The following is an 18,531-nucleotide window of genomic DNA, read 5'->3' as shown; positions in this document are numbered from 1 at the left end:
GGGAGTTGGGGACCCTCCTTCAATGAAAGCACATAAACAGAGGCTGGACAGCCAATTTGGCAGGTAGGGATCTTTTTCCAGTAGCATAAGTAGTGGTTACTGGAATTATGTGGAAGAGTCTACATTTGAGTAGAGCATCAGTGTAGATGACAAACTGATTTGACTATTAAGATGTTTTACACAAAGGTACATAACATGCCTGGTGGGCAATTTGAATAATAAAAATGATGAGGACCTGTTAGCTTCAACTGATCAGTTTAACTAAGCATTTTGCTCTGTAGGGTTGGAGATCTGTCACTAGGTGGTGCACTTTGCCTCTTCATTTTCATCAAATGCATGGCAGTGAACTTTCTATTCATCTCATAGCTTATTTGAATAGTTTGCATGTTATGTAGTGACAGTGCTCCTACAGGATTCGGTCACAATGTGATTCATCTTTTTCAACAAGTTTTGTGTCTTCATCAGAAGAGCCCTACTAGATTTTACCTCTCTTGTCAGAGTCAGTATGCCTCTGAATACCAGCTGCTGCAAATCGCAAGTAGGGAAAGTGCTGCTGTGTTCAGGTTCTGCTTTCTGGCTTCCCATAGGTACCTGGCTGGCTACCATGAAAACAGGATGCTGGATTAAAGGAACCACTGGCCTGATCCAGCTCTTGGCAGCCTCCGTCTGTCTCAACAGGCAATGGGGTGCACCTCTAAGGATGAAGCCAAACCGCTGCATTAGCAGCACTGTAGTGACTTTGGGACACAAGCCTGGGCAGTGTGCATGGGGGTCCTGGTCTGCCCAGATGACAAGACCCCCCTCCCACCCCTCGGCCTAGCTGATGTAGTCCAGAGGAAAGCAGAGCAATATATTTGGCACCAGCTTAGCTGCAAGAGTTGCTGGATGGAGTCGTACAAGGCGCCATCAAGCTGTCTTAAGGACTCCACTCCAGATTTGTGTAGGGTTTACTCCTTAGCCTTTTCTTCTCCCGAAGATGTCCCTCAAGGCAGTGGAGGTTTACGACCAGAGTTTACCTTCTAGATGGACTACCTTCCCAGGTTGAAGAGCCCCACCTGCCCCTCACTTCCCTCTACAGCAGCTTTCTTGACGAGACCAGTTTTCTTGGACCCTATTGGTTTCGTCCGCTCAATCTTCCAGAGCCTGTGTTCACATGCAGAGAAAGTCCCTAACTCACTGAGGGTTTGAGACACATTGGCTACCCTCACCTGATTTAGCTGGCCAGTCAAAGCTGCTCCTGGGGTGTGGCCACTGTCTCAGCTTCTTGGAGCCACAAATGTGAATGGAATTCTAGGCTAGATGGGTCTTTGACCTGATCTAGCAGGGCTCATCTTCTAGAATCATAGAACTGTAGAGTTGGAAGGGACCAAGTCCAACCCCCTGCAATGCAGGAATCTTTTGCCCAGTGTGGGCCTCGAACCCACAACCCTGAGATTGGGTCTCATGCTCTACCAACTGAGCTATATGTTCTTATTCTCCACACCTAGGATAACTGTTGTTTCTTTACGTGTTTTCTTATTAAACCCTACCTGCTCAAAATACCTCAAGGGCTTTGCAGTTTACATCCCACTGTTTTAGTCTATAAACAGGTTCTTAACAGATATTAAAATGGAATAAGCCCAGAGGAGTCATTGAAACAGATGGAACACCCACCCTTATCAGCTGCTTCCTTTTTCACCCAAAAGACTGTGTAAAAGTGACTAATAAGTTCCATTAGTAATGAACCAATAGAAATCTTTAACAGCCTGTGAAAAACCTGTAAGTGTCCTGGTCTGAGCAGCCTTCTTCAGCATGGACCTCCACAGGTATAGCACCACTAGAGGGGGTCCTCTTCCTCAGAGCCATTGACCTCTCAGCCAGCAGAAGTCCTCCAAGCAGTTCTTGATGATGCTAGACAGGACTAGTGTGGTGCCCTCTAGATCAGTGTTTCCCAAACTTTTTTGGGCAACGGCACACCTGTCTACTGAAAAAAAATCTCGCGGCACACCACCATTAAAGCCCCGCCCCGTGACGTCAGCGCGCAGCGTCACGCCGGGAGGGACGCACGAAAGTGAAAGTTTTTTCCCTCCCCCCTCAGTCCCTCGCTCGGAATTCAGCTCGTTTGGGGCATCGCTCCGGCTGCTCCCTCTCCCGCCGCGCAGGAGCGATGCCTCTCTCTGGCTCTCCCTCCGCGCAGGCTGAGGGAGGGAGGGAGGTGCGCGTGTGACCCGTCTCTGCTGGGAGACCAAACCCAGCGAGGCAGAGTCGCGCGGAGGCGCCCAGGCAGCGCTGCCGGCTGCGAGGAGGAGCGCCAGGCAGCAGCAGGAGGCGCGGCCTCTCCTCGCCGCCGCCGCCCCGCCTCTCGCCGCCCAACTCGCCCGCCTCCCTCCAGGCATCTCGCGGCACACCAGCCGATGTCTCACGGCACACTCGTGTGCCGCGGAACACCGGTTGGGAAACACTGCTCTAGATGTTGGTCTCCAGCTGTCATCAACCCCAGCAAGCATGGCCAGATCTTAATGAAGTTCCAGTAAGACATGTAATTGCATGTAATTGTTTTTCCTGACCCTGAGGAAATTTTGCACCCAGGGCAACTGCCCAGAGTACCGGCACCTTCTTTTCTTAAAGAAACAAAGCACTGCTTATCACCACATCTCATTTTATCATATCTAATTGGGTAGTTATATATACCAGTAACAAACTCTTAATTCCTCTTAGTGCAAAAACTTATGCAGCCCACGCAGCACCGCCTGCATGCTAGATGTGAGGCATCTGCTGGCTTGGAGAAACCTCCAGGTTTGCTGAAGAACAAAAATGGGGGGGGGGGATACTAAGCAGAGGGACCCGTCAGAGGACTGAGCATGCTCACTGGATGCAGGATGCTGTCTTTGAAGGAATGGAGAATGGTGAGGAGGAACGGAATAGAGTATTCAGAACAGAACAGAAGTGCTCCAGGTTACAGAAAGCTGTTGCTGCTCCCACTCACGTTTCTTCTCAGATGGTTTTAAAAAGAATTATTTGGAAGTTTGACATATTTCCTTACGACTCCGATAAAAACATGCACTTGCAGAAGCCCTGCTCCTAACTTTTTGGACAGAACGACCTGTAGAATCCGTTCAGTAAACATCATTAAAGTTTCCTGTGGAAACTTCCAAGGGAAGCCCAGGGCGATCTGGCAAGGTCTTGCTGCTGTCAAGTAACAAAAAGAACAGGGCTGACTCTTCCTATCAATTTCAGAACAACATTTGCTGGTAGTTGGGAAATGCAAGATCTAGATGTACTTTCTTGATCATTTCTCTGAATGAGGCTTTGGGGCACACTTCAGAACATCAGTCGGATATTAATGTAGTGGTTTTTTAAATAATGATGATAAGAAAGACAATGAGATTCACAGAACATTTTGTATTCAAACAGGTAGCTATTGCCCAAGCCTTGTTCTGTGAGGCTTGATGTTACAACTCATGCCCAGTTAAGCTAGTTCATTTCCGCTGAAAACCAGTTTGATGCCACTGGAAACTAGTGTGCTTCCTTCACACTGTTAGGTTGTTGTTCTTTGGTGTGGGTGGGGTTGCAGGTGCATTCTGGAACATATCACTGGTACTACGAAAATGTATTCATGGTAGATTTATACTGGACTGTTCACACATTCTGCTTTATTAGTTCTGTAATGCTTCCCTAATGTTATCGCTTTATTGCCCAATTGAGGAGTACTCTTGCACTAAAGTGCAACAAAAATGGGACCCAACCCCCCCACAGAGGCCATCTGAATGGGAAATAGTGATTTTCCAGGTGTTTTCTCTTTTGACATGGCACACTTGAGGCTTGTTTCCAATGAACTCCCAGAGAAGCATCAATTCAGTATTGAGAGCTAGGACCTCTCCATATGTCCCTTTTTATTGCTTATCCATGGTGATCTGTGCTCACGATGCTAGCAGGATGGTCACACACTGTCCCACTTTCAATACACTTTGTGCCTTCAGATGCTTTGGTACAGTCACACTGCTTTGTTTCCAATCTGTGCATATCCTTCCACTTTCTGCTGAAATCCTGTAATTTTTTATTACCACAAAAGCAAGTCCTGGTTTATTTTTGTGCTGCTTTTGTGGTGCCTCTCCAGGCAGCAATAATGTTGTAGCATTGGGGCGTCATTGCAGAACAAACTGAAGCAGAATAAACCCCCCACTCATACAGTATGATTGTGTCACAAATACACTCGCAATAAATCTCCCATCACAATCAGAAATATTGTGGACTACAGCTCTGCTGTTTCTGCACCATTTCAATCCTTGTTGAAAGCCCCCTGTGTAAAAATAAATAAGAAAGAAAGAAAGAAAGAAAGAAAGAAAGAAAGAAAGAAAGAAAGAAAGAAAGAAAGAAAGAAAAGAAAAGAAAGAATTTCTCCATGGAAAGGAAACATACCACAGAAGGGAGTTCAAGAACCCAGAGCCCTCTTCTTAAATGTACTGGTTTTTTATGGGCAAATCTTTCTGGAGCTTCTACAGTCTCAAGAGGGTTATCCAGATATGAATATCAGCTGCTAGGGACAACTTTGAGACAAACATCAGAGTCTGCTTTCAGATGGAAAAAGGAAACAGATAAAATATATACCATACATGGCTGTGTTCAATGCAGGGACAGCCAACATGGTGTCCTCAAGCTGTGTGGGCCTACAGTTCCTATCATCCCAGCCAACATGACCACTGGTCAGGGACGATAGATGTTCCACAACAACTGGAGGGCACCCCATTGACTCTCCCTGATATTATAATGTGTCATTTGGCCACTATACTAAGCCACAGTTCTTGCTGCAGTCCTAATAGGAAGAGAATATATATATATAAAAAATTCCTAAGGTATAACAACTTCTGTAGTGGGTGATTCAGACTTGAGTCTGCTAGCCCCTTGCCAGATGGGGAGCAGCAGCAGCAGCTGGCTCAACACCTGTGTGGAAGCAGGAATGCCTGTAATACTATCTGTCCAATTACTTCCTGCAAACAGGAGATGGGTCATGACCGGGTCAAACTAGTTGATCTTTTCCTGACAACTATAGAATAAGAACTGAAAGCTGACCTTCTCTTTCCATCTTAACATGTCACAAACATGTTACTTAATGGGGGACATGGCTGGATTTACCATCTTGCTTGGTCATATGCCAAGGATGCTTCAGAAGCACAAGCTCTCACAGCCCAGACACTGACCATCAGGCAGGAGCAAGTCAGATGTCAGTTATGGTCAACTTACCAATAAGACAAAATATCAGACAGGAGTGGAAGAGAAGTCTTGTCTGGGGTGATTTGTCACATACCCCACCCACATGACTGAAGGTCCAAGAAATCCATCCCTCTGTTAGGAAGCTGGGAACTGAAATTGGGCAGAAAGGGGGAACAGTCAGTCATATTGCATCATCATTACAATGGGGGAAAATAGAATGAATAAATCATCAAGAAAACCCTAATCATATAAATATCTTAATCTGATTTGGAATGGATCATCCTTTTTTCATGGCAAGCATATAACACACAGAAACAGACACCATAGAACAACAATAATTTGAATAGTTTTCTTGAGAGATGGTTGCTGAAGGTTTATTTGCACGATCGTACACGTACGTGGGTGGCGCTGTGGTCTAAACCACTGAGCCTAGGGCTTGCTGATCAGAAGGGCAGCGGTTCAAATCCCCACAACGGGGTGAACTCCTGTTGTATGGTCCCTGCTCCTGCCAACCTAGCAGTTCAAAAGCACATCAAAGTGCAAGTAGATAAATAGGTACCACTCCAGCGGGAAGGTAAACGGCGTTTCCGTCTGCTGCTCTGGTTCGCCAGAAGTGGCTTAGTCATGCTGGCCACATGATCCGGAAGCTGTCTGAGGACAAACGGCAGCTCCCTTGGCCAGCAAAGTGAGATGAGCGCCGCAACTCCAGAGTCGTCCACGACTGGACCTAATGGTCAGAGGTACCTTTACCTTACCTTTACAGTATTTTACTTATGGTGTTGCTATCCTGGACTAAAGTCTTGGATAATATTAGCACAGGTTTGTGACACCTATTCCTTTCAAACCTCCCCCCGGATCATATCAAAGGTCCATCTGGCCTAATATGCTGTTTCCTACAGTGACCGACCAGATGTTTCAGGGAAGCACACATGGGTTGCTTTCTGCCTTTTAGATTCTGCTGCCACGTGCAAGAAAATAATAATTTCATGCATCAGAAATATGTTGCCATTGCCCCGCAGTTTTGGGGTATTTTTTAATGTTCATTCATTCATTTCGACAGATGACTGCAATTGTTCCCTAACATCTGGATGACCTGTGTAAGAGCAGCAGGAAACCACACGTGCTTTATCAATTGTGCCATATGTTTATAATACTGAATGAGTGCTTAAAGCTCTTCAGGAAGAATTTCCGATACTCTGAATGGATTTGATTATCCACCAAGTGTAGTAGATGGTGAACTCACCCACTTCACTTTGGGAAAATATTCTCCTCCATTGAGAAAGCGAACAATAAAGATAAAAAGGGACAAAAGGCTCAGGTGTTTAGTAATGATTTTCCTTTCCCGGTAGTGAAAGAGAGAAATTCTTAACAGTTTTTTTACATCAGGGACGTGGTGATCAATAGAATGATGGGATGCTTTTGAATATGTTGTATCAAGCAAGATGCCACAATTCTGACACAAGATTGGTGTAACAATTACTGTGATGCTGATAATTACAGCATCAACATATTTTCATAAAATTCTATGATCCATGTAAATCCTCCAGAACAATCAATTTCTTCAGGATATAGATTGTCTTTTGGAGTCTTTTGGAGGCTGACCTCCTAAATGACAAGTTATGTTCTAGCCAAGTCCTACAATCCCATTCCAAGATACTGAGGCATAATTATCCAGCGATTTGACATGGCAACCACATTATATTCTTGAATCACAGGCTTTGAGAAGATCAGCACAGATGATTGATTTAGGTCACGGAAGGGAAACTTGTGGTTTTCCCGATCTTGTTGGACTCCAACTCCCATCAGCACCAGCCAGCATAGCCAACAGTGAGGGATGATGGGAGTTGTAGTCCAGAAGGCCTTCTCTGATTTAGGTCATCCAAGTCTGCATGCTCAAGGGAAGCAGCGGTGTTCAATAATTTTCGCAATAATGAAAATAGAAAAAGCTTGGGTTGGAATCAAGCCTTTGTTTATTATAAGCATGTAGATAATCAACGAAAGGAAGCTGGCATCTGCAGAAGTTATGGATTAACCATTAAAAGAAACTGAGATGGAAATGTTAAAAGGGAGATACCGCAGATCAGCTCCAGAAGTGAAAAATAAGTTTACATTAATTACCTCTAAGTGTTTCTGCTCTTTCCCTTTCCTGGAGGATGGGAACAAACCCAAAAATATTTTTGTTCCCCTTTGGAAATTAATACTCAATGGGCATCACATGACCAAAGGAACACAAATAGTCCAAAGAGTGGGTGATCCAGGTTTTCCAAGGATGCTGAAGATTTTCTGAACATTGTGTTTTCTCCTTCACTGCCGGGCGGAGCACGTGGAGGCTACAAATTGCTGAGCCGTGCTGGGACCTTTGCCACACGCAACTGAAAAGCTGCAGTTGCTGGGAAGGCTTGGCACGGGGTTTAGGTTTCATTTCTTGGATTGCGCCAAACATGATCACTAGACAGAGATCCTCGATCGCTTGCCTGTATGCCTGAGTGTATTTTCATCCGTTCATTCTTTGGCTGCAGCATTTGTTTTTGGCTCTTCTGGAATGTGACCCATTGTTGTTGCAGTTGCTTAAAGCCAGGCCTTTGGTTTATCCTATGGTCCAGGCGCGTAAATAATTTCCCTGGGGGTTGGGGGGGGTACTTCATTCTTGATTTGTACAGCCTCTCCTGACCAGCCAGCACCATTTGAGTTCTTGTCCTCTTGACATCCTGTTCTGCCTTCAGAGATTCAAGCTGCTGAAAAGTGGGGGAGAGAAAATCCCTTCTGCTCAGGAAAGCATTGTGTGGTGCCTGGCAAAGAAGAATGGCATTCGTTTTTGGAAGTTTTAGTGAAACACATGCACGCACAGTTCAAGACACGCAAGGGGAAAGGCTTATGTTCCTGGTTTTGGAACTATTGGGGAGACAATGATGAATTTCACACATGCGCAGAGTGCAGCAGAGGCAGGAGGAGAAGGTTGAGGAGATCTCCTTCTTCCAAACACAGGCTAAGACTGACCAATGCAGTCGCAGCAACACTGGAGAAAAATTGCAGCTAGCCTGCTCTTAAATGGGGAGGGAGACCGTTCAGATTTAAGAGCTACTTCCACACAGGTTAATGATTAGGATTCCTTACAGAACTTATATCCTGCCGTTTCTTCCAAAGGAGTTCAGGGTGGCAAACAAGCATTAAAAAAATAAAAACATTTTTTAAAAAAATAATTCCAATACAGAGGTAGGCTGGGGAAGATCTCAATTTAAAAGTCTTGTTGAAAGAGGTGCCAAAAAAAGCCCCACAGAGATTTCGCCAGTCTGCTATTCAAGGGGAGGGAATTCCAAAGGGCAGATGCCACAGAACTGAAGGCCCAATTGCTCCATTGAGCAGAAGAGACCTTCTGGTGGCATCTGCAGGAAGCCATCACCTGATTACGAAATTCACCAGGTCAAGCAAACGCATTAGGGGCAGCTTCACTGCACACACTACAGAGAAAGAGGACAGGAGAAAGTTCGTTGTCAGTTTAGCTTGGCAGGGCTTGCACCATGGGACTGTTGCGGCCAGTATACCATCTGGCCGGCTGAATCAAGTTTTATTTCTGTAGCGACATGTAATCTGACATTCTGACAAGGGAGTTGCAAGGGTGCGCCCTGCCAAGACAGAACGAGGCTTGTTGTGGAGAGAGGAGGCACCCGAGAGACGGACGCGCAGCATTGTTTCTGGCTCAAAGTGCATTGTGTTGGCTCTTCAGATTCCTTGGATGGGATGTTTGAATATTTCACATTTGATTGAACTCATCCTGTACCAAAGGAAAATAAAAGAGAATCTAAAGGACGTGACCCTCGTTATCCCTTCCACCAGCTGGACAAGAAAATAGCTTCTAAAAATTTATTTAAAGGGCCCAGATTTTTATCGCTGCAATCTTATTGGTTTCAGCAGGGCTAAGAAGAAAAAGGGGACTTGGCAGCACCAGTTTTTCTGACATGTGTTCTCCATGCTACTAATAACCTTGGAAATGGAGAAAATGGTCATCGACCTCAGAATGAATTTTTCATGCTGTGCGATGACTCGCTGTTGACCCCTTACATTTTGTTTCACTTGGATATCAGCATTATCACACACACACAAAACCCTTTCGGTTGGTTTTCTGGTTCTCATTGCCAGTTTGAGGGTGAGCATACCATAAATCTAAAACACTTCCCTCATATTGAAATGCCTTTACAACTTCAGCTGTTTGGATTCTTGAACCAACACTTCTGAAAAAGATAACAGTGCTGCTACAGTTTAATAATGCAATGGCATTTAATGGGGGGGGGGGTTCAGTGAGGGGTTCAGTTTGGGGGCAAAGCAGTGGTTTCACCTCCAGCAAGTAGTCTTTTGAACCAGTGCAGGAGACCGCTTGGGAATCAACTTCCTCAGGTTTTGGGATGGAGGAAAAACTCATTTTGGTTTTTTAATGAAAACCAAATTTAATTTGGTTTGCACTTCTCGAACCAATACATGAACTGAAATACAGCTATCCTTCAAGAATTTGCACATCTCTGATTTTGCAAGGCAGTTCTTCAGCCAAACAATATGTATGAAAAGTGTTTTTACTGGGGAAAATGTGCACAAAAGTGCATATATTAGTGAGAATAGCATACAAAAATGTGTTCGATTAGGGAAAATTGCTTGCAAAAATGTGCATCATAGTCAAAACATCACACAAGAATGTGTTTATGAGAAGAAATTTGTACTGAAAGGCTGATGCACAAAAGTGCATATATTAGTGAGAATAGCATACAAAAATGTGTTCGATTAGGGAAAATTGCTTGCAAAAATGTGCATCATAGTCAAAACATCATACAAGAATGTGTTTATGAGAAGAAATTTGTACTGAAAGGCTGATGAATTTTCATGAGGATTTGTTTTTTTAAACCTCTGGAATATGGAGAACTGAATTAAGGCTGGGAAAATAAGAAACTAACTGAAACTGACAGGTCCATCCATTCCTGCTATGTTTCCATGGTGTAAGAAAGCCGGGACACAAATATGAATGGGGGGATACTTCCTACTGAATTTTTTAAAAATCAGAGAGTAGGTAAGCAATTGCTTAGCTTTCTCCCCTTGAAATCAATGGGCAGGTGCTTCTGTTTTTCAGGACTGTGGCCAATGATCATAACTTCGAGGGCCACTGCATTTTCCACCATGCACAGGACTCCCGCATTATGGTCTGCTGTTGAGAGGCGGGCTGAAATTTTTCCTCCTGGCCAGATGGGCGAGCTGTTGCTCTTCTGATGCAAAGAAGAAAGAACAACAATGACCTGTTTGGAAAAGCCCAGGTCTAAGAATATACTAAGGTTATGGTTCTCCCTCCTGCCTCCGCCTCCTCCTCTTCCACACGCAGCGTGTCCCCTTCGTAAAACGGGAATATAGTAATCAGGGAAATATGTGTTGGCTGTTTAGCAAAGGGGTCAAATCCATTTAGGTGGAATTCCAGTCTCTCTGCAATAACAATGGCAGGAAACCTGAGGGGAGAGGGGGAGCTCCTTGGGTTGACTTCTGCCAGCAAGTCTCTTGCAGAGGATTGTTGAAAGACTTGGCTGGCATTCGGCAGCTTTCTGTTTCTTTGTGCTGGAATGCTGTGATTTTTTCCAAACACAATGGAAGTCCTGGGGTCCAAGGCAAGCAAAGCAAAATGACAGGAACTTCTCCTTTTATTATGGGGGGCAGGGGAGGGATAGCTAGATGCATTTTGCTTAGGCCTTGCGTTATTTACATTGGCCTCAAAGGAGTATGCGAATGTAGCCTTCTGGTCGCAAATCTGTTCTCCCAACCTGCTCAGCAGATGGGCCCAGGTTAAAAATAAATAAACAAACGGGTCCCCGAATTGCACCCTGCGAGAACAGACAGTGAATGTTTCGATTGATCTTCAGACTATCTGCACTAGTGTTCACACTCCCAACAACTGAAATGCACAGGGGCAGTAGTTTGACTGCACGGTTACAGGCACACAGTAAGTGGGCGGTTGGACCTCCATCAAGATGCATTGATGCTGCTTCCTGGGAGGTAGAAGGGGAGGGGCAGGGTAGCATGGAGGCCAAGGTGGGGCCAATGCACCAGCAAAGGCAATCTCGCTGCTGCCTTTCCCGCTATCTCCCGGTAAGCAGCAGCAACAACAACATGGCGGTCAGGTGAATAGCACTACCTCACCAGAGCGCCTGCAATTGTAATAATAATAATTTATTATTTATACCCTGCCCATCTGGCTGGGTTTCCCCAGCCACTCTGGGCAGCTCCCAATAGAATATATTAAAAAGCAACAAAACATCAAACATTAAAGACTTCCCTAACCAGGGCTGCCTTCAGATGGCTTCTAAAAGTCAGGTAGTTGTTTATTTCCTTGACATCTGGTGGGAGGGTGCCACTACCGAGAAGACCCTCTGCCTGGTTCCCTGTAGCTTTACTTCTCGCAGTGAGGGAACTGCCAGAAGGCCCTCGGCGCTGGACCTCAGTGTCCAGGCTGAACGATGGGGGCGGCAACGCTTCCTCAGGTATACTGGGCCAAGGCACATCCTGCCCATGCAATCCTCTTGCAAACAGTTTTCTGCAATGTTTGGGGGGAACATAAAATGGTTGAGCAAAGTAGGTTTGCCAATCCTACTCAAGAGTGCTGTGTCTGCCTCAGGTGGCTGGTTTGGGTGTCACGAAAGGGCAGAAAATGGCTAATTGTTTCATATTTTGCTGTTGTCTTTTTACTGGGAGGGGAAGAGATAGTTCCGGAGTTTTCTGCTTCAGGCACCAAAATAATTCCTCTGGCCTTGAGTCATGTTATTTATTTACTGTATATCCTTCATTTGTTGCATCTATAGGCTACCTTTTTGTCCAAGGAGCTCAAGGCGGTGTACATGGCTCTCCCCCTCCACATTTAATACTCACAACAACCCTGTGAAGTAGGTTAGGCTAAGAGGCAGTGATTCTGAGGAGCATGTGGCAGAGGCAGGAGGCCTGGGAATTGACCCAGGAGAGGCGGCCAGCTATTTATGGGGTTTGGTGCCAGCCGTGAGGCAGGAGCCAGGGCAAAGGGGAAGAGGAATGGTCAGAGCTGTTGGAAATGGGTGAGCAGGACGTGTTGGAGTCTGTTCAGGTGAGGGATGGGCCAATCAAATCCCTCCCATCCCCTACCCCACTATCTCGTAGGAGGGGGCTGAAGAGGAAAGAGCAGGGGCTGAAGAGGAAAGAGCAGTGACGGCTTCTCTGTAGGAGAAGCCTCAGCTTGTTTGTGGACAACCCATCAGATGAGAGCACATAAGCTATTGCAGGTGCGCCGACTCAGGAAAGAGATTGGTAGTGGTTCATGACATCATTACATCGCATCCGGGTGCCATGCACAATGTCACAACATTGTGTGTGAAGCCCAGATGTTGACGTCCGGGTGTCACACAGCAGCTCGGCTTTCATGGCTTGTGGCTCCTCCTCCATCTCCTCCTCCTGCCGCCACCACGGGCCAGGGGCTTCTCCTCCTCCATGGAACCTTGTGCTTGACACCTAGACAAACATTGAGGGGTCTCAGCCCCCCACTAACAAATATCAGAGGGTTCAATGGGGTTCAGCCCCCAGGAGTCATGCCCCTGGGCTGTTGGGGTGTGTGTGGTCCCCCTGTTGCTGCAATATACATGTCTGTTCAAAAATAAGTCTATTGTGTTCAGTGGGACTTGTTCTCAGGTAGGTAGGTATAGGACTGCAGCCTCAAACATCTTTTATTTAAATCAGGGATAGGGAATCTGTGGTGCATCTGAATGTTGGACTACAACTCCCATCATCCCTCACTATTGACCTTGCTGACTAGGGCTGATGGGAGTCCAGCAGCATTCTCCATCCTTGGCAGTGGAATGGAAGGTTTATTTACAAAAAATTTTTTTTAAAAAAATTAGGGAATACTCTTTTATCTGCAGGTGGCCAGAACTTCATTTCCATCACAGATGACACTACGTTCTAGGAATGACGTATGATGTGTTTCCTCAAAAGCATTTCCCCTTTGCTTAGCTTTGCAGGCAGCACTGCATGAACTCAAGTGGTTGGAACTAACGTGCAGGAAATGTTTCTCCACAACAGCAGATGGTGACCGTTTCAAACAGGAAGAAGCTGCTTCGCACACCGAGACGTATCTGAAGGACGACCATGCACATTCCAGTGGAAATGAACCTTCAGGTTAAGAATGAATGACTCAGACAGGGCTCGTCTTCTGGACTTTCATCCACTTTGGCCAATGGGGTGGGGGAATTCTAGACATTTGTATATTTCCCATTATAGCGAATAACAGAACGCAGAGGTTTGTTTTATACAGGGAGGCTCAAAGCCCAAAATTCAGACACAGAGAGAGCACAGAGCAACTCAGAAACAGACCTATGTGTTGCCACCAACAAACAGAGCAGGCCCATTGAAACTCATAGGCCTCTGTTACTTATTTAGTCACATAAACTCATTTCAGTGCGTCTGTTCTGAGTAGAATGAACACCAGATGCAATCTAGTTTTTTAATTTAAAAAAATCCTCACCCATACAGATACAATGCAAATGGTGGGGCTCATGCCTGCCCCCTAATACTGGAGTAAGTGGACAAGTAGTCAGTGGCATAGCATGGGTTGCTAGCGCCTGGAGCTGTGCAGAGTAGGGGTGAGAGGGAGGGGAACGGATGGACTATGCATGTGCATTCAACTGCCTAATGGTGCCTGCGTCACCCAGAAGACTGTAGCTGCAGAGATAATAAAAGAAGAGTCGTTCGGTTGTCTGGAGAGGTCACTTCCTGGTTCGCATGGAGAAGTTGTTTTCAATTGCACCCCAAACCATTTTGTGCCTGAGGCAACCACCCCTGTGGCCAACCCATGCTATGCCACTAGTCAGAAAATGGACAGTGCAGCTTCCTATCTTTCCCATCTGCCATCAGAATTTTCAGGGAATTCTGCGTGGCCTGGGATCAGCACAAATGCTTTAAGGCTTGCCTGGATTAAATGTGCAGATCTCAGCCCGGAGGCCGCAGCATCAAGTGCCAAGTTACTGTGTAGGCAGGGCAATGACTGCATATGCTTGAGCACAAGACCAGAATTGTTTGGGCCAAGTAAAGGCATTTCCATTGGCCTTTGTGAGCCGAGCATTCTCTGTGTTAAATATATATGTGCGTGTGTGTGGTTTTTGTGTGTGTGTGTATAAATATAATAAATTTCTTACAGGTTTTTGATTGTCACCTTGTTCCCCCTGCCCACCCCCCTTGCTTCTGTGAATATTTATAACCAGGGTTTTGAAAAAGAGGCTTGTGTGTGGATTAAGATGCACGGGATGGTGGGGCATACAAAGGACTACCCAGATCTAGAAGCCTTTTGTTTTCGAGAGCTGTCCCTGAGCCAGGAGTGGGAGCACACACATTAGCACTAAATATTGGTTTTGGCAGCTCTCTGAGCTAGGCACAAGGGCCATTGTTCCACTTACTGGCAGCAGAGCGCTGTTTAGAATATGTAGCTGTTGTGAACGTCCAAGATGTTTCTTATTGGGCCAGGTCTGGTTTTAGTCTCAACCAGTGTTTCCCAAACTTGGGTCTCCAGCTGCTTTTGGACTACAACTCCCATCACCCCTTGCTAGCAGGACCAGTGGTCAGGGAGGATGGCAGTTGTAGTCCAAAAACAGCTGAAGACCCAAGTTTGGGAAGCCCTGCTTAGCAGATGAATCAGCTAAAGCTCTTGATTTATTGTGGAGGGCCATTAGGTGAGGAGGTGCATTTCAGCTCCTGGGGCTGCAAAGGAACAGCAGTCTTGTTTAGTTTCTGAAACTGTTCTGATGATGACTACATAAATGTAGCTGTATTTTAAAAAGTGTTTTTCTTTGAAGAATAGCATTTTTTGTTTATTGAATGATCAGCTGTCTTTGGAGTCATCACCTGACGGCAGGCACTTATACAGACTGGCACCTTGAGATCTACAATGAAAGTGCCTGGTGAGTCTCCCTGGGGAGAGCATTCCACAAGCAGGGAGCCACCACAGAAAAGGCCCCTTCTTGTGTTGCCGCCCTCCAGGCCTTTTGTGGAGGAGGCACACAAACAAGGCCTCGGGTGATGATTGCAGGGTCCAGGTCAGTTCTTCACAAACAACCATAATTACACAACCGGAACTTGCCAGCATAGGACTGAATCCCACCTACAAAAGTGACAGGCTCTATTGCAGAGGTCAGACTTGCCTGAAGCAATGATTCTTCAACATCAGCTTCATTGGACTGGTCATGTTGTGTGGATGCCTGATTATCGTCTTCCAAAGCAACTACTCTATTCCAAACTTAAAAATGGAAAGCGTAATGCTGGTGGTCAACAAAAGAGGTTTAAAGACTGTCTCAAGGCAAATCTAAAAAAATGTAATATAAACACCGACAACTGAGAAACACTGGCATGCGAGTGTTCCAGTTGGAGAACAGCCTTTACCAAAGGTGTCATGGGCTTTGAAGACACTCAAACTCAGAACATGCTAAGAGGAAGGCACGCTTGGCAAATCCACACCGTGATCAGCTGCTGCCCAGGAACCAATGTCCCCACTGTGGAAGGACGTGTGGGTCCAGAATTGGCCTACACAGTCACTTATGGACTCATTTTTAAAACCGTGTTTATGGAAGACAATCTTACTTGGCTAGGAGTGGTCGCCAATGAAGAAGAAGAAACATGCTGCCCTCCTCCCTCAGTGTTTGCAAAGATGCAGGGAGAGGAGAGGGGAGAAAGCAAGGGGTAGAAAAGAAGGTAGGGAGACCAGGAAGAAGAGAAATAAAAGGGAAAGAGGAAAGGAGGAAGGAGAGCTCAAGATAAAGCATAATCCAGAAGTGGAGCAATCTCTAGCAAGCACTATGTGCTGGGAAATTGTTAGAGGTGTCTGGTGTGTGAAAGCAGCTGCTGGTTTGTCTATAGGTATTGCTCAACTGGATGCACTGAAGCACATTGGTAGGCGGGCTTTTCTGACATTTTGCTGTCTGCTGTCTGTCACCACACCCCCTACTTCCATGTCAATCAGTCCAAAGGAAAAGATGCATCCAGCCTTTTCCCATCGGTTGTTGTTGAAGCTTTGCTTTTAACAGCAGTCTTGTCTGCAAACAATAGCAGGCATGCTTTTTTTTTTTAAATGCACAGCTTTCTAAATTCTCCCTTTTGTTTTGTTTTTTGATGTGCTGCTTTATTATTTTAAGTGACTATTACCTGCTCTTAGATTATATGATTCATGGAGGGGAGTATAAAGTGTCCAAAGCTGTAATCCTTCCCCCATTTACCTGGAAGTATACCAGCCCTGTATTCAATAGGACTTCCTTCTTTCAGACCAGGTTAGGACTGTGCTGTTTTTAGCCTGTTGGAAGGGGACCTAATCCCCTCCAGATGTTGTTGGTCTTCAGCTGCCATCACCTGAGCATTGGCTATGCTGGCTGGGGCAGAGTTTGAGCTGAACATCAGCTGCAGGGCCACAGGTTCCTGTCCCTGGCCTAAGTAGCTATCTGCATTTAAATAGCCTGAGAGCAAAATAGGATGTCTCTGCTTTAAAAGAAACACACCAAAACCCCACAATACGATCATTTCACCAGAAGATGGTGCTAAATAATGCCAAATAATTTTGCTGGACTCACTCTGCTTCCCCCAGCATTCATTTCATAATATTCACGCCATTACATTTTGTTTATATCAGAATTATTTTGTGTTGACATTTTGAAGGCCTTGCTGATTTTTCAGGAGAAGGACAAAGAGATGTGGGGGGGGGGCTCTTTTCAACAAAAATCCAAGGCCTGTGTTTCATTATATATTCAATGTTCACGTGTACATTGCAAAATGGCACCACTCTCTTAAGAGCATTTGTTTGGGTGGGGGCATGTTGTATACATCATAGTAACCAGAAATGTTGGTATTCCAGAAGGAGAAGTCTACATGGTCTGAGAAAAGCAGGGAGCCTGTCCACCTGCCCTCCATAATTGGTGCTCCAACGCTTCCTCTTTCACCACCTTTAAAAAAGCCCTGGGTTCAGGTAATGAGAAGAGGCAAGGCTGTGACTTAGTAGCAGAGCAAGTGCTTTTCATGCAAAAGGTCGCAGGTTCAATCCTTAGCATCTCTGGGTAGAGAAAGAGTCCTGTCTGAAACCTTGGAAGGTCACTGGCAGTCAGTGTAGACAAAATTCTAAGCTAGATGGGCCAGTGTTCTGGCTCAGTATAAGGCAACTTCCTAAGTTTCTATGTTGTTCATTTTCAATTTAATTTATTTACTGAGCGGTTTTTTTAATTCTCAGATTTCATACTGTAGGCAGCAGTCAAGTATCATGAAAGCATTCATGCCCAGTTCTGGGCTGTGGGGGGGCATTTGTTCAATAAAAACTTCTAATTTATACAGGGGTTCCACACCTAGACAGAGAGAATACAGCTATAAATAAATGTAAAGAAGTGCAGAACTGATGCAAATTCTGAATCCTAACTTTAGTTGTTGTTTGGCTGATTAAAAGAAGACGATAATATTAGTGGTCTATAATTAGATCTTCCCCACCCTATAGCTTTTCTTGAAGAATATCCTGATTCACAATGTGAACCCCTTGAATGGTGGTTGGACTTTCTTGGTACTTCTCTGATTTTTTTTATTTTTATTAGTGTTGATGTTATTGTTCTTATGGCATCTCTTTGCTATTTTTGTTGACCGTCCCCTCCTGGTGAAATCCTGTGGAACTGGATGAAACTCTTGTAATATGTTTTCAGATCCACCTACTTTTCTGCTGCAGTAGAGATACTGAATGTTTTTTGAATTGTTCCAGTGACTTTAGCCAATTTGTGGTCCAGGGTTTTTGTGTGTGTGTGTGTGTGTGTGTGCATTTTTACATATTTACTGTCACACGGTGAGAAAACACACAACAAAATCAATATGGTTACGTATTCTCCACTTACCTAAGAGGTGAGAAATACAGGGCAACACTTCATGGTTTCACTTCCTTTGGAGGGGAGAGAGAGCATAGTGGATATTTACGGCGTATTTGGTTTATTTGGAATTATACCAGCAGAGCCTAATGAAAGCAAGCAGACTTGTGAAAAGAGACAGCTAAACTGCTGATTCTGCACCAGATTTTCCGAAGCAACAGTGTATTCCCCATAATTTCCAGGCTAGCAAAAATTTTCCTCAGCTGTCTCTACGTCTGTCTGTCTCATTTTCAAAGCTGCCACAGACTTTAGGTGCCTGTTCCCAAATTCTGATGGGTATCACATTCCTAAGGCAGGAAAGAAACTGCAGGTCATTAAAGTACCCCTTTTTACATCCCTGATCACAGTTGTGCCCAGTTTGCTGGGCACAACCATGACAAGCCCATTTATGCTAATACAAAAAAGAAAAAGCTACAATCACCAC

General features: G+C 45.2%; 1 protein-coding gene across 3 annotated transcripts in view; it reads left to right on the top strand.

Moving 5' to 3' along the window:
• The window catches only part of TMEM170B (transmembrane protein 170B), a 31,292-nt gene extending 17,362 nt beyond the window's left edge, over window positions 1–13,930 (top strand). Inside the window, exons 4-5 of one of the 3 annotated variants that reach the window (XR_014529638.1) lie at window positions 13,189–13,437; window positions 13,490–13,930. The gene's annotated coding sequence lies outside the window, so the exon portion shown is untranslated. Of the gene's footprint in view, window positions 1–6,250; window positions 6,507–13,188 lie in introns of those variants that run through there. The other 2 variants (XR_014529639.1, XR_014529640.1) reach the window with 2 other exon arrangements.
• The last annotated feature ends 4,601 nt before the right edge of the window (window positions 13,931–18,531 follow it).

This window comes from Podarcis liolepis (genome assembly GCF_965112155.1).
Source record: "Podarcis liolepis genome assembly, chromosome: 8".
Lineage (NCBI taxonomy): Eukaryota > Metazoa > Chordata > Lepidosauria > Squamata > Lacertidae > Podarcis > Podarcis liolepis.
The sequence above is the reverse complement of the archived record's forward strand: the minus strand, read 5'-3'. Positions and strand labels throughout refer to the sequence as shown.